Raw genomic sequence first — 26,564 nt, 5'->3', positions numbered from 1 at the left:
AGTCCCACTGCAGCAGCTCGATTCTTCTCTTGTTCATTTATTCTGTCGTAGATGTACTGCTGTGACTGGGATCATTGTCCTGTCACATGACCCAGTTAGGGCCAAGCCTCGAGGATACTTTTGTATACAGAGGAAGGAGCTTTTGGTTGACCCGGTGACTCCAAGGTGCCCAAATCATCACCCTTTCACCACCATGCTGACAGCTGGTTTCAGGTGTTCATGCAGATATGATGTGGTGCTGTGGTGGAGATGGGTGGCAAAGTGGTTTGCAGATGCACAATAGGTGTAAAGCAACCTAAATATTGCTGAGCCTGGCATTGGGATTAGTGCTACGTCCCCACTAGCCCGGATAAATTTGAAAACGTATACGTCTGAAAACGCCCCGCGTCCAAACTATCGTTTTCAGTCGTTTTCACAGAGTTGTGCGTCCACATTGAAACAGCTGAAAATGCTTACGTTCCAGTACTGCGCATGCGTGAAACGCAAGACGATTCGGCCTGCCTCATTTCTGTCTGTCGTTTATTTATTTCCCGGCTCTTTGAAACGTCGCAGCAAAATGTTGAGGAAAAGCACAGAGTTTTTTAAATGGACTAACAATGAGGTGGAGTTGTTGCTGCGAGTAACACAAAAGTACCAAGTTGCAAAAGCGAGTGAGAGTTAAAAAATTTGAAGAAAAGCTATCTGGAGCATGTACAGACTGATATTAATCTTTAATAGCAAACTAAACAACTGCTGTGTAATGCCCGCCGCTTAGTTTAATTGGTCACATGACTAAAATGTGTCATCGTTTTTGAAAAGGCTCCGGGTTCGCTGTCCACACTGCCACGCCAAAACGGCATTTTCAAATGTATCCGCTTTGGAGAGCGTTTTCAAAATGCTCCATTTTCCTTGACCGAAAACAGCATCTCGGTGTGGATGGAAGGCCAAAACGGAGAGAAAAAGATGCGTTTTCAAATATTAGTGTGGACCTAAATGTACCGGTATTGTGACTGAGGTTGACTTCATGGTCTCCCTGAACTAACACGATGCTCGATTTAGGGCTTGAGAATACTCTAAATAATCAAAGTCACACTTTAATGTTCTCCTGTCATTTGAAGAACTAAAACAACAACAACTTTGTAACCTCGACATTCCTGAAACATATCTACGTTTACCTGCATTTATAAATGAGCTAACATTTTATTAAAGCGCCAAAATTCACAGGCATAAACAAAAATAAAGGGTAAAAACAAACGTTTTGAGGGTTTTTGTAAAAACTGAATGCATCACAGTAACTATTTAATCACTGTTTATCTTATAAGCCTGTCCGTGTGAGTTCTAAAAATATGAGGATTCATAGAGCATTTCAGTTTCAGCCCCTTGAATGGTTTTGGTCATAGGAAGTGTAGATAACAACTCATTGCCGTTGGGGAATAACATGAACTTGGAAATGTGAGTCACTCTGTTGTGTGTCTGTGTCTTGGGAAGAGGCTGTATCTGCTGTTGGACTGATGTGGGGTTTATCATCATCTACACACACACGTGTTGAACAAAAGCCTCCAAATAAAAACATTTTAAAAAACAGAGAATTTGTCTGATTTGTAGCTAAACCTCTAAAACGTTGTCGTTCCTTCAAGATTTAATCCGTCGCTTTTGGTTATTCAGACGCCACGTTTTCTTTTTCTCCACGTCATCTCCAGGCTCTGTGCGCTTTAGAAATAAAAAGTGCTTTTTTGTGTGTATGTGTTATACTTATCGTAATATGATAACTACTCTATAATTGTCAAGTGAGCGGTGTGGTTGGCTCCTAAAGCCCGGATGATGAATGTTTGTTGTCTTTACGGTTTTCAAGTTACTTCTTGCTGATGGAAGGAGACATTGTGTCAACTGATGCTTCGCCATCTGGATCTTTTAGATGCTGGATGTTTAGATGCTAGAACATATGTACACACACACAGACACACACACGACTGGGCGCTGGGATCCAGAAGCATATGGTTCTTTGAGATAGTCGAGACAGACTGGGCTATTCTGTTGGATAGCACCGAGGGCCTCAACATTGTTAGAAGTGCTGCCAAACAAACTTCACCACACACACACACACACACACTCGCACTCACTCTCGCCTCACTAGTTCCTTTTTCTGCTGGTTTCAATGTGACACGAACGGAGCCACGGATGACCTTAATTCTTGTTTCTGGAGCAGAGGCGAGCGGCGTCCTCATCGCAGTGTGAAATGAAAATGAAGATACCTGTGAACCGTAATACTGCAGGCTTATTCAGCAACATTTAGACCTCGGCTGGGCTTTGTTCATTAAATGCTCGCAGCGTCTGTAGCTTTTTGTCTGCTCGGTTGTCTCATTATGAAGATTACTCCCCAAATTGATTTTTCTTTTCTTTTTATCTTTTCGGTTTAAAAAGTCCTTTTATTTTACCTGGTGTGCCTATAAGCATTAATGCTATCATTATGAGAGGGAAAACTGAGACCCTCTTTCTGTATTATCACAAATTAAAATGCCTTTATTTTAATGTATGCCCCAGTGAAGGGCTCTGTTTAAGCTCGGGCACAGCTCCAGCTTTTTGTTATTAGTTCAGGCAGTAATATGTCTTTTCTCTAATAGATAGTATAAGATTTCTGGCTCTTGCTGTGAATGAATTGGGTTTAATTAAAAATGCCATCACTGGCTTCACTGTGATCTCCAGGCTCGTTGTGTAGCAGGCTCTGCAGCTGTCAGGACACATTTCATTTCTGTTTTTGTGCACTGAGCAGGCTGAGGTACCCTGACTTTGTATGGAAAATGTGACAATAACCAACAAATGAACATGAATTAGCTGGAGGTGAGGCTCGGTCTACAAAAATCATGAAGCATTTGGTGATTTGTGGTGTTGCTGTGTTCTGATGGCACATGTCTTTAGTACAGTTTGGTCCACAGTGTAGCAGCTGGAACAAGTAGACTCATAATCAGAGATTTAAGTGTTTATCACACTTTTAATTGATAGCATTATGGTCATGCCCATAAGACTAGGGGCAGAGTCCAGAACACATGAACTAGTTGTCATGCTCAAGAAACCAGTTTGAGATGATTTGAACTTAGCCTGAACCGTTGATACAAGGCAGGATGGAGCAATGTTTTCATGGTATTCATACCAAATGATGCCTCTGCTATTGAAACTCATCAGACCAGGCAATGTTTTCCAGTCTTCTGTCTTATTTTGGTGAGCCGGTTTGAACGATGGGTTGGTTTTCCTGTCCTTGGATGACTTGAGTGGCACCCGGTGTGGTCTTCTGCTTCAAGGTATGATGTATTGTGCAGTCAGAGATGCTCTTCTGCGTGGCTTGGTTGTAATGAGTGGTTATTTGAGTTACTGTCGCCTTCGTACCTGCTCAAAGCAGCCCCCCACAGGGCTGTGTGCTGAGCCCCCTCCTGTATTCTCTCTACACCCACGACTGCAGTTCGACCCACAACAACACTCTCATCATCAAGTTTGCTGATGACACCACGGTAGTCGGACTCATCTCAAAGGGAGACGAGGCAGACTACAGAGAGGAAGTCCTGAAGCTGGCAGCATGGTGTTCAGAAAACAACCTGGCACTGAACACTAAGAAAACCAAAGAACTCATTGTTGACTTCAGGAGACACAGCACTGACTTAGCCCCCCTTTACATCAACGGGGAGCGTGTGGAGAGGGTCCACACCTTCCGGTTCCTTGGTGTCCTCATCTCTGCTGACATCTCCTGGACAGACAACATCTCAGCGGTCGTCAAGAAGGCCCAACAGCGGCTGCACTTCCTGAGAGTCCTCAGGAAGTACAAGCTGAACTCCAACCTGCTGCTGACCTTCTACCGCTCATCCATTGAGAGCCTGCTAACCTACCTACTGCATCACGGTATGGTACGGCAGCTGCACCAAGGCGGATAGAGTGAGGCTTCAGAGTGTGGTCAAGACAGCACAAAAGATCATCGGCTGCCCTCTCCCCTCCCTGATGGACATTTATTCCTCCCGCTGCCTCAGCAGAGCAGCAAACATCATCAAGGACAGCTCCCACCCTGGTTTCAACATGTTCAGCCTGCTTCCCTCAGGGAAGCGCTACAGGTGCATCAACACAAAAACCCACAGACTCAAAAACAGTTTCTTCCCCAAAGCCATAACCACCCTGAACTCACACATGCACCAATAACACAGCCCCCCCCCCCCCAATTTTTTTTTTTTTCTCTTCCCACTTCCTCTATGGACCACCACTGTGCAATACCAATTCTATGTGCAATAACCCAACTGTATATACACAACACAACTTATTACATATTACTTTTTTTAAAACCGGCTTGTATATTGTACATTTTATATATCTTTTTCCCTATGTTAATACTGCCCATATGTATATAGCGCTGCAAAACTGTACCCCCCCCCCAGCATGTTTGCACTGAGTAGGAGATGCTCTGCATCTCATTGTACAACTGTATAGTGACAATAAAGGCATTCTATTCTATTCTATTCAAAGGGTATTCTCCTCTAAACTCTGACATCGAGAAGGCGTTTTAACCCCGTGAACTGCCGCTCAGGGGATATTTTCTCTTTTTCGGGCCATTCTCTGCAAAAACAAGAGATGGCCGTGTGGGAGAATCTCAGCAGATGAGGAATTTCTGAAATATTCACACCAGCCCGTGTAGCATGGTTAGTCAGGTAGCTACAAACTATGATGCCTGCATAGAGTCATTAATAACTCCACACGAGGGAGATGATCAGGGTAAATGGACAAAGTACTAAAAGAAAAAAAAAATAATGGAGAGGATTTGTAAGGAAAAGTCTGGATTGTTGCCGTTAAGCTCCTCGGACAGAATCGACAAAAGAAACACGATGCCGTCCCTGCAGTCCTCAGGTTTAATCAGTAACAAATATGTCACCTGGATTTGACCTGTAATCCTAGTGCAACCCTCAGGCCAGTCATTCATTCCTTCAGTTTTCAGCAAATCCAAGCTGTGCTGTGAGATATCAGATGACTAATGGCCTCTGCTCTTTACCCAAGCAGGTTTTTTAAAAAATATATATATATATATATATATATATATATAACTCGAGTCATGTTTTTTGTGCTTCTTTCAGGAGACTGAGGTGATTGATGTCACCAGGGATCAACAGGCCTGAACACTGAATAGGTAAGTAAGAGCTACAACTGCTGCTGGCTTTTATTTTGAAAGCCCTTTTCATTTAATGTGTTTGCAGTTTTTAGAAACTACTCTCGCTCTTTTATTCATTCCCATCCATCGCTATTTCTGCTCATTTCTCAAGCTCCCCTTCACCCCTCTTCCTCTGCTGGGGGTTTTCAGGAATGCCATTGGCTGTTTATTTTGGCAGATTCAGCTGCTCATGCGTTTGTGGGGTTGGTGGGAGGGGGCTAACGGGGTTAATTGAAGGCTTCGGGATGTTTTTAAGAAATGAATTCCCGCTGAGACCCCACTGCCCCTCAAACAAACACTCTTCTCATATATCAGCTAATTACTGACACTCTACACACACCTTTCTCTGGCTCTGGTTATGCAGCTTTCTCCATCTATTTGCTTAGTTTCCCAGCCGTCCGGGATCTGAAAAGTAAAAAACATCGGAACATTTGTATTCTAATTCTCCACTAAATTCTGAAAGGTTAGGGCCTCAAGAAGTTGGTGAGTTTTAGGTGAAAGACTTTCCTTATGAGCTCAATCTTTAGTCTTTAACCTTTTGAACAATCTGACTCAACAAAAGTTCTCCGCTTTCTGAAAATCTCCTCATTTCCAGCTCTAAAACTCTGATTCCTCCTCTCTGGGTCTTGGGCATGAAGGATGAGGATTTGTTTAGATGTCAACCGGACAAGCTTGTTAGAAGTTTTTTGGGTTGATCAGAGCAGACCTCAGCCACATGTCCCGACATGAACCGATCGCAGCTCCACTTTTCATTCTGGGTGGCATCCAGCATTGTTCTCGACCGCTCCTCTCCAGTTTCAAATTAGACCCCAGAGGCCCCGAGAACATTAGTTTTTCCCCAGTTCAGTTCAGTGTTATTTATACTGTGGCCAGTTCCAAACAGAAGGTGCTAACAAGATGATGGTGACAACAAGTTTGTGTACTTAGGGTTTTGCATTTTGGCCCGATGATGGCTGTCTTACCCGTTTCTTAGATTTACTTGTTGAGCTGCCCAGAGTAAATGTGAATAAACGTCTCATTCTGGAACAGAGATTGCTTTTGTTGGATCTTTTGTAGTGTATTTGTGCATTTTTGCTGTTTTTGTTTCCTTTTAAATGAAAGGTCTTGACTAGATTTTTGAAAAGAGGAAAATGTGGCTTCATTGGCCTTGAAAAGTAAAAGCCTTTTGAAGCTGTGAGTACAGCCAATATCTCACACGGTATAAGAGAACCTGGCATCACCTAAAATTTATCAGACTAGGTCCTAAAGTGATAAGCGAGATATCTGCAAATAAAATGCAGAATCTGTAGGTAAGAGACGAGACTTTTCAGTTTCCATTTAGACGAGTAAACAATTACTAACATGCAACTCCTTTGCCTGAATAGCATCTCGCTAGCGCACCAGAAAACTGACTGTTGTCCCCAGAGGATAAGCCAGCACAGCTTCGATGGCTTCCCAGAGAAGCTGTGTTTACTTTGAGACGTCTCCACTGAGGGGGAGATCATTTAACACGGGGCTTTAAATATTCTGAAAGCTTATTATGTTTGACATCTTTGCAAACTTTGAAGGATGGCTTTGTGGAGATTGTAAATTTCAGCCGCCAGATTCGGTGGCAAGACGGTCGCGTTTAATAGCGCTGCTTTTTGTCCGAGAGTCAGCCGTGTTGGTCGTGTCGATGGGGTTCGGCTGCATGTGCCGCTCTATTTTAGGAGTGAGGTATTTAGCATATTTTTACATCAGCACACTAACAGCCTTTCTCTCTTTATGTAATTATGTCCTCTTGATGGCGGCTCATCTGGACCTGATTTGACTGATTGTTTCAGAGGCTTTTTGCACCCTGTGGAGAATGAGTGTGCCGTTATGCTGATAAAATACTGAATGCTTTTAAAATAGTTTGATGTAAGAGTTTAAATATATCAATTAGTGAAATCATTTATCAGCTCTCTCGCCCAGATACGTTGCTGGGGTGGCCTTCAGAAACCCACGCTGGACTGAAATGAAACCTCGCGGTGTGACCGGTTGATTTAAATGGTCGTCTGATCTGAATGACTGCTTTCTATGATCTGCTTCTGTTCGCTCGCAGTCTGCCAACTCATATTATAGCGTGTCTGAGTGTGTGTGTGTGTGTGTCTGCCTCTCCTCCGCTTCCCCTTCTGTCTTCCATCCATCACTGTTTTCCTCTTGCCTCCATGTTCTCAGTCTCTCATTCCCTCGGTGTTATCCACTGTGTTTTTTTAAAGTAGTTCTTGTTCCCATAAACGGCTCCATTTTCTCAGCCGTCCACAGCGGCTTGTTCCTTGTCACTTTCTGAGATCTTGAAGAAAAGCAAATACAAGGAACCATGTTTGGCTGACTTTTAAAAATATCAGCTTCTCATGGTCAAGTTATTATCTGATGTGACTCCAGTGAGCCAATCAGCCTTGCTCTGTTCAGGTTTATTTATTTTACCCTTTGCTTTTGATCAAACTGCAGTTATTTGCAACCTCAGATGTGAGGACAACACTTGGTGCACTATTAATACGTTTCCGTACGAGTCGCAATCCACCAGAGAGCACTGGAATCATCGCTGCTGTGAGACGTATAATAAAAAACCCCAAACTTTTATAGCATTTAAAGACGTGTTTATTCAAGTTTTTGGATTGGTAACCTGTTCCCTCACACTTCTTGTAATCTAGTAAGCACTGGAGCAATTAAAACAATAAAACTAAGCCGGTGGTTTTAGCCTCTGCAGTTTGTCGTTGTTCTTGTGAGTCTGTCCGCATTCTAAAAGTGTTAAAAATGAACATGTTTATAGAGTTTAGAAAATCATTCCCAGTCCTGCGGCCAGCTGTTATAACAGTGCAGACACTCATCTAGTAGAGAGCTACAAATGCTGATTCTACATGAAAAACAAAGGCTTTTTTTCACTTAAAATAAACTCTCCTAATCAGGTATGTAACTGTGCTTTACCTGAGATCAAACTTAACACTGCAAACATTCATGGTTTCAAATTGTTGTTCTGTCTTCTAGTGTTGCAGTAACACCTGTATTTCATAGCTCAGACAGTAAGAGTACAGACTGAAACTCCTTCCTGCATTTCACTGAAACTGCTATCAGGATTCATTGGGCCCAGCGTGAACACCTCAGTGTCGCAAATGATGGCACAGCACAGCAGACACATGAGTGCACAAGTAGAAATGCAAACAGTGACATTGCCGAGTACAGCAGGCATTCAGGGCGCTGTAAACTATCCAGTCAGGGAATGACAGTGACATATCAGCAGGATCGAGTTACAGCTATCATTCATAGCTAACTGCGTTGGTCCTGTTGGTGTTTTAGCCGGCTATCGTGGTGAAAGACAGTTTACCTGAATGCTGCAGAGCATTTACTCATTTTGCTTGATGTGGTTAGCCGAGAGGAGCTGCTCAGATCTCTTTAAAGCATATTTAGTTCAGTTTTATTTATCAGAAGAATGGATGCGTATGGTTTAAAAAAAAAAAGAAAAAAAAAAAGTAATGTCCTTTTTTCATAAAGTAGCCATCTGATGTCAGATTATTACAACCAACCCAATATTTCTAATTCTTCTATTTCGCTGAATTGGTTCTAACTTCAGTTTCCTGGGGGAAAAACAAAAGTTTGACCAATAAGCAGAGACTTGGAAGTCTTGTTAGTAAGAGTTTACGGAGAGTTAAGGTTAAACTTTCAGTTATTTTAGGCCATTAAAACTTTGCGAGGTGTTGGCTCAGTGACTCTGTCTCAACTTTTAAAACATTTTTTTTTTTCAAATGCACCCAAACAGACACACTCTTGAGCAACAGTAAAACTCGCAGCATCTTTTCCCATCAACCCCCTGCTGCAGTGTGTTTCCTGAGGCCGGCTGCCACAGAAAAGACCCAGCAGATGGTTCGAGCAGCGGGGTGCGAGACGAGGCGAGGACCCCGTTTTAGCTGAGGTCACCAGGGCCTCGGGGTGCGTCACAGAGGCCCCGTGTTGCAACTATAAAACGCTACATGCATCGTGAAATGAAACCCACCTCGGCTGGGAGTTTGTTGGAAACAGAGATTATTTACAGCATAAAACACAATATAGTTATTATGTAAACACACATAAGACAGGTTCGACATCTTATACTAAGTGTATATGAATGGAAAAGTAAGGCAGTTAAACTGAAATGAGTCTGCAGTGGCAATTTAACAAAAATGTGTAAGTAAGAAGGAATTTTAACCAACTAAATGTGTCAACATTTCAAAAACTTTCAACAAAAACTGAATGGATCAAATATTTATCTTGTTGTTGCCATTTTCATTTCAGCTTTAAATCAAGTTATAATTACATGATTTTCCCAGTCAGCTGTCAGCTAGCTCTGCAACATGAGAGTTCAAGTCTTAAATAACTAATGATCTTCAAATATTTGTGTGGTTTTGTTTTGTTTTTTCTTTGACAAGAACACAGTTGCTAATAATGGAGTTGATTGTTTCTGACAAGTATTTTCACGAGCTTCAGTGAATGTTTTTTTTAAAATCTGGGAGCATCCCTGATAGCGCTGAACATTTGGACCTCATGTGCCGCACTGGGTCTCAGTCACAGGTCCACCTTGTATGGGCCAGATGTCAGCTGTGCTGTGACATTTGGCCTGTGAAAAACTTGGCAGCGCTGTAAGTGAGACCTCAGTGCCAAAAGTAGTCCAGATTAGACTCAGATGTGTCTGCTGTCTAGGATACTGGTGCCAAACCTCAGGACAGTAGAAAAATATCAATATTGTCAAGGAAGAAGAGAACCAAAATATAAATTGTAGGTTTTACTTTTGCGTCTTAAATGTGGTCAATAAGAAGTATTTCTATCTCATATGATCAGTTCAGTTTGTTTTTTTTTCACATCCACAGTTGACTCAAGGTGCTTAATACTGTAAGGTAAAGATGCTACACTAATATAAAGAAAACAGAGAAAGCCCCAACAATCAGATGACCCCCTGTGAGCAAGAACGTGGGCAACAGTGGGAAGGAAAAACTCCCTTTTAACAGGAAGAGCTCAGTTTTAATAAACTGACCTGGGATCTGATTTGATGGTGAACATGGTGTGGATCGTTTTCCACAGTGGAAAGAGTTGTGCATCATTTTGTTTGCTTTTTTCCCACATTACGACATTTAAAGTTAATCTGCTCTGAAATTAAAGCTGACAAAACCGGTCACAGCCCCTCTCTGAGCTCGGGTCTGCCGGAGGTTTCTTCCTGGCAAACAGGAGTTTTTCCTTCCCGCTGTCACCAAGTTCTTGCTCATATGGGGCCGTCTGATTGATGGGGTTTGCTCTTTATTATTGTGTTCTATTGTTGCCTTACCATATAAAGCGTCCTGAGGCAGCTGTTTTTGTGATTTAGCGCTATATAAAAGATATTGAATTGAATTTACTATGACATCAACAGCAAAATATAATAAAGGCTTAGATAAATGTAATGCACCATTCAGACACAATTATAATAGTTTCAGAAGCTCTGTTGTCCAGCCATGAATCAAAGACAATAAATCCATCATCATATAACCCACACTGAAGGTCTTCAGTATCTGCAATTGTATTTACACATTTTCTTGTGCTAAATCGACTTCTTGTTGATTTATGCAAACAAACAGGCACAGGCAAACTGATAATTGAAAATGTGGTTTAGACCTCATGGGGTTAATTGTCTTGTTTTGCTTATTTTAGATGAATGCCTTTCCTGTGATTAGCCGAAAATAAAGGCCAGCCTTTGTTTTGCCAGTCGAATGCTTTCAGTGTGAAGCAGCAGCAGGAATTATTTGGCTAGCATTACAGCAGTGACTCAAGCCCCTTTTAGACGGGCACTCCTCTCTATTGAACTGACAGCACGTAGACTTGTCTGCTTCGTGTCTGAATGAGTCCAGTCCAGTGATGCCGGTAATGACCATACACAATCAAGGAAATCGTTATATAAAAACATTCTTCTGCTCATTACTGGATCCATGCGAGAGAAAAAGCTTCTCTTTATGTTTTTATTGAGTAAAACTGACCAATTATTCACCCATTGAGCAACACTGTTCATATCAGTGGCATCTTTAATAGACGCATGATGAGTTCTTAGAAGATTAAGGCAAAAAAATCTTCCAATACTGACCTTCCTGATGCCACATCAAACACCTGAATGATTAATGTCCCCTGAGCGTCGCTGGGAACACAATTTTGTGTGTGTGTGCAACAAAACTGTGACTTATGGAAATCAGAAAAAGCTTTCAGCCACTCTTTTCTTTTTCTCTCTGCTATTAATCATCTTCATCGCTTCATCACTTACTTCATCACGTCTTCTGCTGGAGTTTTAGATGTGATTCAGGCACAGTTTGTGTGTTTGTGTGTCTGGCCGACTGTTGTATTTGGGTTTAGTCCCAGAATTGTTGCTCTGCGTGAAATTTGAGGTGTGTGAGTTGGACCGGGCTCGTTTTTTTGGTGTTTATACACACACACACACACACACACACACACACACACACACACACACACACACACACACACACACAGATGGCAAACATCACTCCACCTCTGCCAGCGCTCAGTGTGTGTCCGTCTTTTTCATTATTTCCCCTTAATCAGCTCATTAATTCAAAGCCTTAATGATATAGAGAGACTGGGGAGGATGTGAGGAAGGAACTAAGGAAACAAGGGAGGGAGAAAAGACTGATGTGGAGGAACACTGCGAGAACGGACAGATGAGAGAGAAAGGAAAACTTGAGACTGATGGAAGAACTCCAAGATGGATGAAAGCTGCAAAAGAAAGGGGGGTGAAAATGGCAGAAAAGAACAGGAATGGAAAAACAGGAGAAAAAAGTTGACTCGGGGAGAGTGAACGCTAAAGAGACTCAGAAGGCAAAGTTGATGACTTGGAGCAGACTTTTATCAGCTGCCAACTGGTGCTGTGGTGTGTTTATGTGTGTGTGGTGTGATTGAATAGTTTCAGGTTTGCTGCCAGTGTTTTAGCGTGTTCAGTGTGTGTGTGTGTGTGTGTGTGTGTGTGTGTGTGTGTGTGTGTTTGGAGGGTGTGGATGAATGGATGCCCATGTGTGGCTTTTGTGTTTTCTTTTCTGTGTAAGCCAGCAGAGTGTGGCTTTAGTCTCCTCAGCATGGTGGAAAGCTTTATACTCTTTCTTTTAGTCACTCCAAGTTTCTCTGGGATTAGACCAGAGAAGAAGAAAAGTTGGTCAGCCATTTGTTTCGTCAACACATTAACTGAAAAATAGTGTTTGTTGTACTGATTTTTTTTCCACGTTTGACTTTACCCCCTCAAGTTCCTTTCCTCCTCCTCCTTCTCTTTAAAGGATTTGTTAGTTGAACATCTGTTTCCAGCTTTGTGTCATCCATGAGATACTTTGCTCTGCGTCCTACACTTGATTTGTGTTCATGGTGTCACGTTATACATGATGGAAGTTTCTGGTCTGTGACATTGTGTCCAGCAAAGAGATCTGTTACATTTCCCTGACAGATGGGGAAAAAACCAGTTTCATGTTTTATAGTGCTGTACTGTGCTGTATTTTTACAGTTTAACAAATATTCTTGTTAAGTTGTAGTAAATTACTGGCCTACATATTTATCATGTAACAGATTTTCTGTTAAATTACAACAAAGTGCTGTCTTATACATTTACAGTGTTTAGGAAATCCATGTTAAATTACAGAAAAGTATTAGTTTAATGTGTTACAGTTTAACAAATATCCTAGTTACCTTGCAGTAAAACTACATATTTACAATGTAACAAATTTCCATGTTAAATTACAGTAAAAATTGGTTCAATCCATTTAATGTATTTACTGGAACTACTGACCTGAGAATATTGTTTACTCTGAGGTTTTGATTGATGATGGCTCTACACATGTACAATATTACAAACTTTATTGTATACTAACGTATATATGATATAAAATGTGCATGGATGTACATTTATATAGTAGTTTTTTTATGTTGAATTACCATAAAGCAATGCTTTTTATACAGAGTTTGTAATAAATTACAGTACAGGAAACATTACCGTAAACCAAAAAACTCCTGAGTAGGCTAATTACAAGAGCAGCTCTAAGGAACAGGCAACAGGCAGACTGTTAACAGAGTCGTTGTTAAAGGGATAGTAACTTTTATTTTTAAAAATGTTATTCATGGAAAGATATGCCAAAATAGAGAGCCTGTAAATGTGTATTAACTATTCTCTGTACTGTCCCTCTGAATGCAGTTTTCTTTGAGTGTTTAAGCATCTTTGAGTACTTTTCCATCAAGTTAATGAAGCAGAAAGAACAGAGATGTTTCCTCATCTCTGTGCATATTTATCACAAATGATTTCAGAGAACGTTGAAATACAGATGTCGCCCCTTCCAGTTTGCCATAGATGTTTCTGTTTCTTCCCATCACACGAAACATCCGAACTATCTGTTGTTTGCTGTTTGTGGCGGGTGTCCATCACTGTTATCTGGCTCATATTTGACCCGTAGAGATCAATTAGTGTCGCACTTTTTATAATGAGAAACTAAAGAGGATGGTTAAGAACCCATTATTTGTTATTATCATTCCTCATGTGTCGTTTGACACTAATATAGGTACTAATATAGGCCAGTGTTGTGCAGAAGTGGAGCTCGTGCACTGCTGTTAGCATATAAATGTATTTTAGCAGTTGCTTATTTTCTTTTGTTTTATGTTGAGCGCTGCCCCTCGCCCGTGCCTGTGCACCCAGAGGATGTCAATGAATATATTTATTGCCGACTTGTGCGCCGTCCACAGCAAAGCTTTGTTGTTACCCACCAAGTATCGACTTGCCGTTCTTTTGATTCCCGTTTGAATACAAAAAGTAACTGAATCAGGGATACCTGCAGCTCATTTTTATTATATGTGGTCTTTGAAATGCTGGGGACAGAGAAGGAAGAAGTGAGAAGTAAAGAGACGAAGAGGAGGAGAGTGCAGGAAAGTACTGAAGCAGACTTTCTAAGCTGCCGGCTACATTTAAGCTTTTATGGACAACAGCAGGGACCCTCCCTGCCTCTGATGGCTTTAACAGCTTACCTCACTCTTCTCCACAGCCTCTTTCTCTATTATTCTCTTCATTTTCAACTGCCAAAGTGAAATCTGGCTCCATCGCAACAGGTTCAGGTTTAATGTCTTTCACATATGGAGTTCTGCGGAGCTTCACTGACTCATCACTGTAAACAAGAAAAATCCTCTCCTGCTCACAGCGAAATACTTTTTTTTTTTTTTTTTTTTTAAATAAAAAATAAAAAACTAATATTTGTGCCTTTTAGTCTTCATGGGATTGAATCATGATGTATATTCCACTGCCATCCATAGTGCAGCAGGAACTTTTAAACAACCTTAACCCCTTAAGCCCTCGGCTATTATTTTGAATTTCCGCCTGAAAAAACATACCCAGATTCAATCTGTAGAAGCTGCACAACCTTAAGGCCAGAATAAATAGCCTTGGGCTCTGTGGATAAGGGACATGTTCCTTTTTTTAAAAAAGCAGTAAGTCTGCATAACTTCATCACTTGCCATAAGTTAAATTAGAAAAATTCTATGAAAAAGTGTTTTTGCCGTCCCTTAAACATAAATCTAAATTTATAACAATGATGCTGTTGAACCTTTTCAAAAAATTTCCAATCCACACCTCTGCCAGATTTGATTCAACCGAAATGAGGCACAGCATTGTTCCATCCATCATCTCCACCTCCTGACAAGTAATCTAAATGTTAAATCCCTGTAATACTCGTGGCTCTCTGCATACAAACACTAATCAGGCGGTGTGTCACTTTTATCTCCAAATATACTGTAGCGTTTTTTTCTCACAATAAACACACGGACACATTGTTTCATTTAAGTTTCACTGATTTTGATAAACTTCCTCCGTGTCAGCGTGGAAGGCAGAAAAACCTTGCAAACTCAATTTAGTTACCTACCGAATGTCCATTGTGAGTTTTAATCACTCTTGTACTATCATCAAGGCTAATAGATGGGCTCTTTATCTGAAAGTAAGCCGGAAGGCGTCTTATTAACCCCAACACTGATCACTAGAAAGCTCCAGGAGGACCTCTTGCACTTGTCTTCCCATCTCAGGGCATCAAATACACTTTGTCAAGGTGAAAATTTGCTCAAGGACAAGGTGTACTTCTGTATCTGCGCCTTAACACACAGAGTGCAAGAGGAAATATTGGTAAGAGGCAATGGTCCTCTTTGAAGGAGCAGCAAAATCCACCTAAAGAAATGAGTGGCAGTGGCATAAATCACAAGACTGACATTTCACTTTGTTTGTACGTGCTACTGATATCTACTTCATACGCTTCCAGTCTCACAAAGCTCCAACACTTTGAAAAATGATGCTTAAAGTTGGCCATATTTATGGGAATGATAATGACTTATAATCCCCATTTTTCTGTCCTGATAACATTCAGGTGACATTTTTTCTGAAAGATTGTGTGTGAGATTTCCATGCATGTTCGTATTTATATGAGCTTATAACTGAGCATTATAATGAAAGCAATTTCAGTAGCTACATGTCTGATAAGAGCAGTGAGTTTAAAAATGTTTTGGGCACACGCTGTTAAACATTACTTGCATTCTTGTCCATCATAAGCAAATATATCTGGCCTGGGAGGATGGAGGGTATTTTTTTCAATGCGGCCTGTTTCCAAGGTTAAAATCTGAGCTGGTAAATGATGAATGAAAGGACAGAGCTGTGTTTTATACAACAATATCCAATATTTGGTCCTTTCAGAGTCTTCAAGTCCATTGAGTCTATTTTTTGCGCAACATCCGCAGCCTGTTTATCCGTGGTCATGTAGTTTGGACGGTTTCCAAATATGGACCGCTCATCTCTCCTTCGTGGCGTCTTTGATGTTTGACTGACGGGTCATTAATTAGCTCATTAGACTTCAGAGATTGGATGACCTTTGTATATTGGACGGCGTAAGGAGACTTACAGGAGACGCCCGCCATCTGGCTGGGTTTGGCTTTGTTTTTGCTGGCATAACGCTGCATGACAAAATATACTGAAGTCAGCCTCAGCAGACGTGATCACATGACATGACATGCAGACATTAAACAGCAGATATGTTCGTGTGAAAACACTGCACGGTGACTCTTGGTGATTTGTAAAGTGTGCCATGGATTAATTCATCATTAGTAGTAACCGTAGATGATCTTTTATGTTAACTGTTTAGTACAGTGATAGTCGAGGCTTTGCAAAAACACAGACACACACTCACTCTCTCTCTCTCTCTCCCTCTCTCTCACTCTCACTGTAAGAGAAGTGTTCAGTTTGATCTGCATGAAGGCCCGTTGACTTCCCACGAGAGCTGCGAGGAGTTTAAAGCTTATACAGCACCGTCAAAATTAATGAATTACGATGTCACAGCAAACATGGCGAGCAGGGGTGCACACTCTTGCACGTGCACACAGACCCGTGTAATGAAAGAGCATAGACAAATCAAGCAAAATGACATGAAAAAGATAATTACAAACACACACGTCTGTCTGTAAGCGCTTCTCCCAGATTCCTTCCCAACTCCTGCAGGGTTTTTGCACACGTGTGTGTGTTCATGATTATACGTGCGTGTGTGTTTTCTTCTCATTCAGATATTCTTCGGAAGCATTTGCGAGGATTTAATGAAAGAATAAAATTATTCTCTCAAGATTATCTTCGCTTAGAGCTATATATCCGTGTGTGTGTGCATGTGCACATGTGAACAAGAGTGTTCTTCTCCCATTCAAATATTCAGACATTTCCAAAAGCTTCAGCAGGGATTGAGTAAGATAATGAAACTACTTTCCTAGATATTTCCCCCCTCCCTCCTATCCTACTATCTCCTTCTCTTCACCCCCGTATTGCTACAGGCTGCATTTTTAATCTCCTGGATCATTTTGATCTCCTGAATCACTCACTGTCATCATTTTGAATTAAACCATTTTGCTGCTCATCTGCTGTGTCTGCGTTCCTCTTCAGGGTTTTTTCTTTCCCCTCCACTCCATTTTCCAGCATTGTGCAACTGAAAACAATTATTTTCCCACTGAAAGTGCTTTCGCCTGCCTTTTCCTTTGTGTTTAGTTCATCGGGGTGTTTGTAGACCCCAAAAAAGTCTTAAAATGGCTTTAACAGTCTTGAGCCAGTTGTTAAAGAGCTTTAACAAGGTTAAAGTAGACTGTTTTTGGTCCTAAAGTCTGTTTTCCAATAATAAAGTGCGTATAACAGTGGATCTGGCTTATTTTTGTGCTTTTGTGAAGTAGTTCCTGATTTCTTTTTCTAGTTTAGACCACATTAACAAGCAGTTAATAAAATTTGTAGTGCAGCTTCAGATGTTGGAATGTCTCTTTCAGCAATTCACAATGAGATACAGTGTGGCCTTTGAATACAGTAAATTACACCATATAACAACCCTCTGCAAATATAAGTAGGTCTACCTTGTGACAAATAATCAACAGAGCAGTAATCAGCTGCCGATGAGTCTCTCATCCTGTCTTATTTCAACTTTATTGCGCTGGTGAGCTCTCAGCAGGGATGCTCTTCATTCTGCTGTGCAGCCTCAGTAAGCCGAGTGAAATGGAACAAATACTTCTGTGTTTAAAACTGCAGAGGTGGAGTCTGAACTACAAGAGACTCTCTGGAAAGGCAGCTGAATGATATCAAAGACTGTCACAACAGCAGCTGGTCAGCCTCCTGAAAAGACGACATGAGGTGGGCAAAGACTGGGTCGAAATAAAAGCCAGGGGATTGTCTTCTGTTTAATCAATCAATTCACTGAAAAGGTAAAAATGCCAAAAGTAGTCACCCAATCCACTTTGTCAGCCTTTGGTCAGTCAGACAATGGTTTGGTTGAGGTTTCTTCCTGTTAAAAGGGAGGTTTTCCTTCCCACTGTCACCAAGTGCTTAATTATAGTGGGTTATCTGGTTGTTAGTGTTTTCTCTGTATACAATCTTTACCTTACAATATAAACTGTTGTGATTTGGTGCCATCCATTGACCAATCTCCATCGGCTTATTGAACAAGCTGCCAAGAGGTGAGAGGCTGGGTACACCCAGGACTACGATAACCATCCACACTCACATTGACGCTTAAGTCTCTCATGGGGACTTGTCTTTTCGGGCTGTGCCCACAGGCCCCATATTCAAGAAGGAATATTATTTATTTCCCACTGCTGCTGTGAAATAGCCAAGAATGAAAAAGTTCTGGGTGTAAAAGCTACTATACACGTATATAAGATGTAATTTGAAGTTGAAAATAATTTACTGTAATGTTTGCTTTACATTTTATTTTTTTACAGCCCTCTGTCTCTCTGAGCACGACTTTATTTTTGTCATGATTCGGCTGTGTGGCAGGCAGGAAGTGGACCCAAACGCAAGCTCGCGGAGGCAGGAATAAACTCAAAACACAGCTTTATTGCTGGACAGGAAAACGGCGAAGCAAACTGACATGAAACTAAACTGGGAAACCATACACTGGTACACGGAGAAACACACGGCCATGAATGAGGGAGAACGCGACACAGGACTGAGGGAGACGCGGACCTAAATACACAGAGGGTTAACAAGGGGAGTGGGCGCACACGGGGAACACAGGTGACACTGATAATCATAACGAGACAGGGCAGGAGTGAACACAACATGACGCATACTGACGAGGGACTGTCAAAGTAAAACAGGAAGTGCACAGAGGTTCAGACAGGCGGAGAGAGAGAGGACAGACATAACGGGCTGGGGAAGACATTGAATGAAACACAAGGAGGGGAAACGAGGGCTCACAGATACACAGAGGGGCACACAAGGGGTAATCAAATAAGGAACATCTTGGCAGAACCTAGGAACCACGGCATAATGAAAGAACAAAGTACAAAACACATGAAAACTAAGAATACTGGGCCAACGTGGCCCAGGACCATGACAATTTTACTACATTCAAGCCTTTTTCCCCCCCATTTGCTGCCCTTTTTTTTAAAAAAAAAAAAAAAGAAAGAAAGAAAAGAAAAGAAAATAACATTTTTTTTTCTCTCTCTCTCTCTCTCTCTTAAAAACAAGTAAGCTGCCAGAAGTGGGATTTGTTCTCCTTCAGCAGGAGAAAATATTTTGCTCAGTGTGAGATGTTGGTCTTAAAATCAGTTTGCTACCAGAGCTGTGATGCCTGGAGGTGACTGCTCGGCCGTGTAGAAAACACACTGGCAGCGCTCTGAACGCAGGCAGCAGGCGGCGAAATCGGGGGAAAATGTGATGTAAATAGTTTTAGTCGCCAGAGACGCTTTGCTGCCTTTAAATCTTGCCGTGATTGGATTTGGAAAGGGAGCGCTAACAGACTCTTATTATCAGCAACCCGAGTAGATGGCCGTGTGTGTGTGTGTGTCCTGAAGCCACCTGATAGCTATGCTCTGATGGGTTTTTGTCTGTCGCCAAATACCCGTACACTTTCCCCTTGAAATAAATTGCGGAGTAAAGTAGGTGGACTTCATTCGCCCTCTCCTCGACGTCTCGCTGTTCAAAGACTCTCGGGCTCCTCTGATGTAAACCAAACCTCGTAGAGAAGAGAAGCCTTTGTTCTCATCGCAGCGCTTCTCTGTATCACAGCTCATCAGCAGGACCTCCATTAAAGATGAACAGTGTGTCACTGGTTGCATAAGAGGCCTGAACTTGTTTCAGAACTGAGTTTGCTTTGACAGTTGACAAGTTTGCAGCTCAACACGGAAACTTGAGTCTTTTATTATTTCTCCCGTGGCCACAGGTGGTTCTGAACCCTGAAATGTTTTGGTACCTGTCAGTAGTTCACCACCAAAAAATCACTGATCCTGACAGTGCTCTGATAAATGATGCATCTGACTGCTCTGCTGCTGTAATATAGTGAAAATCCCTCCACTTTCAGCAAACTTCCCTAAATTTCATTCTGTGCACACGAAATATGTTATTTATGAGTCTAAATGTGAATAAAAGAGTTCTACTTCACATCAGGTCCTGAAAGTTACATTTTCGATCTTCTACGCCGTGTTCCCTTACGTTTAAAACCAGCACTCGTTTGTCCAAAAATTTCAAAATGGCTCAATAGAGCGTTTATAAATCTTGTATCCTATGAGCCCTCTGCTGTACTGCTCATAGTTTGGCCAACACTGATGTCACCAGGTCAAAACCGAAAGATGGGAATCCGGTAAGGATAAAAGACCGAACCTTCCATAGTTTAAACACACTTTTCCTCAAACTAAATGTCATCACCGAGCAGTCGATCTGTTACAATTCCTGCTGTTGTCCCCGTACACTTGTTTTTGTTTTCATAATTATCATGATTTCAAACGCATTCCCTTCTTCTACCTCCAGTTTAGATTTGTGGTTCCCAAGATTTTTAACTCGAAGCTCCATGTCAGGAAGGTTTGAGCAGTTTTAAAATGCATTTGCATTCACAATGGGAATGCAACTGTTTTAATCAATTTTCTAGTCTTTTGATCCCGTCTACCCTAAAAGCTGTATACAGTTGCTAATGTTAGTCAGGGTACATACAGGAAGTGATGAAACTGTTAGAATGCTCATGAAAAAACAGCTACAGTCTTTCATGAATCAAAAACTGAAGTCAAAGCAGAACTATCTTTAGCCTGCATTATTCCTAATGGCCAACAGGGGGCGACTCATCCTATTATTGTTATTATTAATTAACTCCACTGGTACTGAAGTTGTGTTTTGTTGTGTCATCCAAGAATGTCTTGCTTCACAATAAGAATTTTGTAATTTCCTTGGAAAAATGTGGTTTTTGCGATAGTGAACTGCAGCTAGCGTAGCTACTAACACACCGTCATCCAGTGGTTCATATACTATAGGTCTATTTCAGATGCAGTAAATAGGATTTATGAAAAGAAAATGGACAAAAATGGGTTTGTTGATGCTGTCGTGTTTATCGTTATTTCAGTAAAACTGAATATGGAAACTGGGGCAGTAGGCAAGGAGGTTTTTTTTCTGGCTTCTCAAGTGGGGAAGAGGAGATAAAGTAAAGACGGCAAACTCAAGGCTCCAAAACAGCAGTCCATGAACCAACAGGTAAAGTCACAGTACCTACACCCATCTTTTATATACAGTCTGTGGTCAAATTACCAAGAATTGTATCTGCTGAAATCAAAAATGTCAACCAGTCAGGACCAAACAGCTTCAGTAGGAAATGGTAAAAAGACAGCAGTTACCTCTACAGAACTATTTCCTGTTTATAAAAATCATTTCAGGTTTGCCTGTTAAATAAGTGGAAGCGAAATTAGCGTTGATATTTTACAGATTACTCACGCTTTCTTTCCTCATCCTTTTCACTTCACTCTCATTCATTTCCACATCCTCCTCTCCCTTCAGACTCTCGCGCTCGTGCCTCTTCCCTTGCCCTCCGGACAGGCCTGGATCGTGGGGATTACAAGGGTTTTGTGTTTCAGCGGAGAGAAAGATGAGGAGGAAGAAAGGAGATAAAGAGGGCAGTTGAAAAAGGGGGTGGAGGGGAAGATGAGGAGAGGAAAGAGGGCGGGAGCATGTTTGTACAGGCGAGAGAGGAGGAATAAAAGGGAGAAAAGGGAGGGAGGAACTCCAGGGATTCTTGTTCCTCTTTCAACACTCTGGAGTTTTTTTCTTACTTTTATCTTTTTTTTTTTCTTTATTCGTTCTTTCACTCCGCTCTGGGTTCAATCTGTTTATACACACACACACACACACACACACACACACACACACACACACACACACACAGTACTGAAAGTACCTCATTACTGCAGTCAAGTGTGTTCTTGGACTTGCTATTCAGAATACAGATAGGAAATACAACACCAGACACACCCCTCACTGTGAGAGTCTCACACAGACACACACAGACACACACACAGACACAAGCACACAGACACACACACCCTCTCAGTCCTCCCAGGTGAATTAGCATTCCCTCTTTTCTTCACGTTAAATTGTATTTGCATTGGCGTAGCCTCGGTGCAGTTTCTCTTTTCATAAACTATCAGTCTGAGGAAATTATGATGGAGGCCTGATCTGAATGCAAAGGAAGAACAAAAACAAAATGGAGTTGAAGCAGTAGATTAAAGTCGTGATTAGGTTTTGAAAAATGACGAGGGAGATGAAATGCAGGTCTATAATTGAGGTATTGGAGGGATAATAATTAAGATAAGTGTTACGGGTAGACATTCAGCATTGTCCCCGTATAACGACAGCTGTCAGCGTGTGCACGTGCCGCTATTTTGGAAGATGTTATTGTTTAAACGCAGCCTCATCGAATATTTTTAGGCACCGGTGCTGCTTTGTGACCTCGCATGGATGTTTTTTGGCTACTAGAGGGCATACATATTGTGAGTTCTCTCTTTTTCTTTTGACCAGACTTTTGCAAAACATGGATTTAACTTCTAAGTATGAAGATTTAAGTGAAGGCCTTTTATATGAATTCTTTATAATGACCAGTAGGGGGACAACTATTCTAGAAGTCTATGGAAAAGGATCTTTCAGCTCTATAAATCTGCTGCCTCAGTAGACATGGTCTCGGTTGCATGTTGTTGAATCCAACATGATCATTTTGTGAATTACGGCCCCCAATGAGGGTCAAAAAGAACAATGAAGCAGGTTTTACTGTAGGGCGTCTCTACCTCCGTGATTTGTATGTTGTTGATAAATGTGCAGTGTGCTCTGTGACTCAGAGTCATGTTGCACATGTCTGGAATATTACCATTCCAGATTTACAGGATTTACAGTACTGTGCAAAAGTCTGCAGCCACCCCCACATACCTTTTATATTTTGCATTCAAAGAGCCAGATTTTATTTAAATGTTTGGTCTTGAGCAGTAGTTCTCCAGGCTTTGTAAAGGTCTTTCAAAACTTTTCCCTGGACATTGGCTGTTTTTTCACTCATTTTCAGTCCAGTTCTTTTTTTTTTTTTTTTGTTTTTTTTTTTTGTTTACGCTACGAAATACTAGCCTATGAAGCACTCCATGCATGAGAACGTCAAGGGATGAACCAGGGTTGTCTGCACACAACAAACAACATTGCAAAGAAAATCTTTAAATAGTATCTTTCATTGAATCTGTGAAAATTGGCAAAGCTGAAAGCTTGATTCCCAAGGAGCTATTAGCGGAAAAACTTCAGGATCAGCGTGCAGTGTTTCCTTAAAGAATTTGAGGAAACGGGGCAAGTGGAGGACAAAAGACGAAGCGGTATGTTTAAAGTGGTATTTGAAAGTCATGTCCTTAAGAAATAGAAACAAAAAATCTAGCAAAGACCTGACACAGGACCTGAGAGATGCATCAGGATGTTTGGATGATCCATGTAATGTTTAAACGCTGACATAAAATGTCTTCCATACCTAATACATGCAGATCAGAAATGATCAGCGCATGTCTAAAATGTCAGTTTTCTGAGTGTCATAGTTTGATGAGTGCTTAATGAGCGTATAAGAGGTTGATTCGAAACTGGAGTCAGAGCTAAAAATCATGAGAATTTTCTTTTCAGACTCTGTGTGTCTGTCCTGGAAAGGTCGAGCATGTTGTGAAGCTTTTTCCATCATGAAAGAGCATTTTTGGGCCTTTGAGAGCAGCCCTGTGTGGGTACCTGAGCCCCAGCTCCTCTGTGCGAGGGTTTGCGTGTCTGTGCGAGAGTCAAAAGCTGCCCTGCTGTTCATCATGGCAAATGCTGCTGTTCTTCAGCCCTAAATATCTTGTTAAGCTCTGAATGGAGCACAGTTATCAGCGGGCCCGCTTAGTATTTACTGCCACTGCAGAGAAATAAATCTTGGTTATGCACAATTTTTTTGTTTTTCTCCCACTTATCAGGCCTGCTAATACCACCACAGCCAGGAGCTATGTCTGAGAGGCACGGTCTGGGTTCACAGTTAGCCACCACTCTGCTATTTATACTCGAGTGGAAACAGTTTGCCCTCAGGGCCAGAAAGACTTTGTGCCAGAAAACGTCATTTTCAGATTTCAGTCTACCAGCTGTGGTGGAGATGCTGCCTGGATCTTGTGATTCTATCCTTAGATTTGACACAAAGCTCGACGGCAAGGAGCCATAACGACTCAATGATGTTGCCAAATAAATATGAAACACTTCATTCCTGCGAGCGGTGGAAAACTTGTCGCCAAAACTAACAGTGCTTAATCACAGACAGCGGGAACAGTTTTCTAAATATTCGCTTTTAGTCTGGAAACCGCATTTATTTGCTTCTGTCCAGCCACTGATCGGACCGATCGGGTTGTGTAGATGAGGTTTTTATAACTAATCTTTATTATGGATTTAGCCTTTCGCTGTCTGGGGTGGATTAATAAGTCTTGTCCATCTAATCCTGTTTGATTTAGTCTGCCTGGCACAGTGGCATTTAAATATGCACAGAGCTGATGAGGAGAGGGTGGATGTGTGCAGGATTCTTTAGCTCAATATATTTCCACTCTTTACCCCCAGTTAACCAAGTGTACCTAACAAAGTGGCTGCTGGGTGTTTAATTTCTGAGAAAATCCATGTCCAAAAACAAAGAAATATTTTTAAAAAGCAATAAACAAACCTTGAAACCTCAATGGATGTCAAATAAACTAAAGTTTTTGTGCATAAAACGGTCCTCCATAAAAATGTCCACCCATTTTCAGCTCTTCATTGGATGCAGTGATGATGAGCGTGAAGCAGAATGGAAGGTGACATCACTGCGGGGTTACAAAGGAGGGAGGAGATTGGGGTGGATGGATGGGTCTTTGAACGTGATTGCACGCTCTGGACAAAAACTTATTTTTATTTGTTAAAAGGCTGACGTGAAAACTTGATTAAAAGCTCCAAAACACGGCACTGATTAGTGTTGTGACATCACCGTAAGGTCAGGTTCAAACTTTCTGATTGGCTGAGGCCTTTCTGTTTGGTGTTGGAATGAAATGTTTGAAGATACGATGGCCTGCGGTCTAAAGATGAGTGCTAGATTAAAAGGAGACACACCCCCCACCCCCAATCTCATTTTCATTGTTTCACCAGTTGAGAATTAATTTCTATGAATCATCATGTGGTGACACGGTTTGAATAAAGGCCACAGAGGGTTTACTGGAAACCCACAGCTTACCTAATAACCACAAATAAATTTAAAGTGTGTTTTAATACAGGGAAGTCAAATTTCTTCAGCTAAAGCTGTTTTTTCTGTTTTCCCTAAATGCTGTCGCCTCTTTTTATTTCAGTAAGTGTGCCAGAGTCAGTTTGGCTTTCCAAGGAATCTACGCCACTGAGATGTTTTGGTTTTTCAATAAAAGATAAATATACTGTATATTAATGTGTAAAGAGTCATTTTTAAAAACAGTGTTTTGTTAATTAAAATGTTTTAGTTTTTTTTTAATACTAACCTCATCCTGCTAATTATAACGTCTGCTTTATCATCATCCTGAGCGCTTTATTTCCTTTCACTGGCTTAAAATGGCTTGTTTTTTGCCATGTTTCTTTCACAGTCAGTGACGGGGTTAAAAAGACTTTATTTTCCTGCTTTTAAACACTAAACGTGCACCTTGGGACCAACACGAGCGCAGCGTGCTATTAAATATTTGCAGCGAGAGAAAGAGAAAGCTCTGAGTGAATGGAGGAGTGAAAGCCAAGAATGGAGGAAAGAGTTTTTGGCTTTCATTCAACTTCACTAACACTGAACCCGACTGTGTTTGTGTGTCACTGAGGCAGAGGCAGCCTGCCATGCCTCAGTGTGTTAATTATGTAAATTGGTCATTAGGAGCCCTTATGGGGGCCAGGAAACTGCCCAAACACACACACACATGTGCGCACACACACACCCTCATCGGCTGTTAAGTGGGGAAACTGGAGGGAAATAAGGGCATCGGAAAAAGGAAAACTTTCCCTTGAACTTTATCAGAAAAGTGACAGAGTGGAAGTATTCCTGTGGAGGCCTGAAAATCTGGCAAATGTAAGAGGTTGGGGGTGGGGGGGGATTCCACATGCTGCCTTTTCACTTGAATCGATATCAGTAGAAACAGTATTTTGGTGTAAAAATCGGGCTTTTGTGCAAAGGAGAGAATCGCCGGGTGCCATTTTCACCACGCTGTCTCGGCTGTTTGATGAAATGTAGAGCATATTCACGCCACACGTTGCCAGTAATAAATGGCCCTTCTCCATATTTGGAAGTGAGCGCTCCAAGGTGGAGAGGGAAAGCTGGAGCGTCTGTGGTGCCAGGATGATACTTGACATTGCTGAAGAACAGACGTTATTTGGCTATTTTTAACAGAAGAGTGTGAGTGTGTGTGGACCTATGCTTCCTCAGTTGTTTCAGTAATTGCACACATGACTGGTCTCATATAGTAGATATTAAAATATATATTCAATGACTTTACATTGTGCTGTGTTTTTGCACTATTAGTTAAATTAATATAAAATAAAATAATTGTTATTGTACAGAGGTCTTGAAACAGCATTGAAGACTTACCCAAAAAACAAAAGTACAGAAAGCTTTCAAGATATGAACAAAAA

At 41.3% G+C, this 26,564-nt stretch overlaps 1 protein-coding gene across 1 annotated transcript in view; it reads left to right on the top strand.

The window, feature by feature from the left end:
- Window positions 1-26,564, top strand: part of plxnb2a.1 (plexin b2a, tandem duplicate 1) — a 224,714-nt gene that overhangs the window by 86,188 nt on the left and 111,962 nt on the right. Inside the window, exon 3 of the mRNA XM_003448113.5 lies at window positions 5,082-5,134. The gene's annotated coding sequence lies outside the window, so the exon portion shown is untranslated. The remainder of the gene's footprint in view (window positions 1-5,081; window positions 5,135-26,564) is intronic.

This window comes from Oreochromis niloticus, linkage group LG17 (genome assembly GCF_001858045.2).
Source record: "Oreochromis niloticus isolate F11D_XX linkage group LG17, O_niloticus_UMD_NMBU, whole genome shotgun sequence".
Taxonomy (NCBI): Eukaryota; Metazoa; Chordata; class Actinopteri; order Cichliformes; family Cichlidae; genus Oreochromis; species Oreochromis niloticus.
Note: the sequence above shows the minus strand (reverse complement) of the source record. Positions and strands in the feature narration are given on the sequence as shown.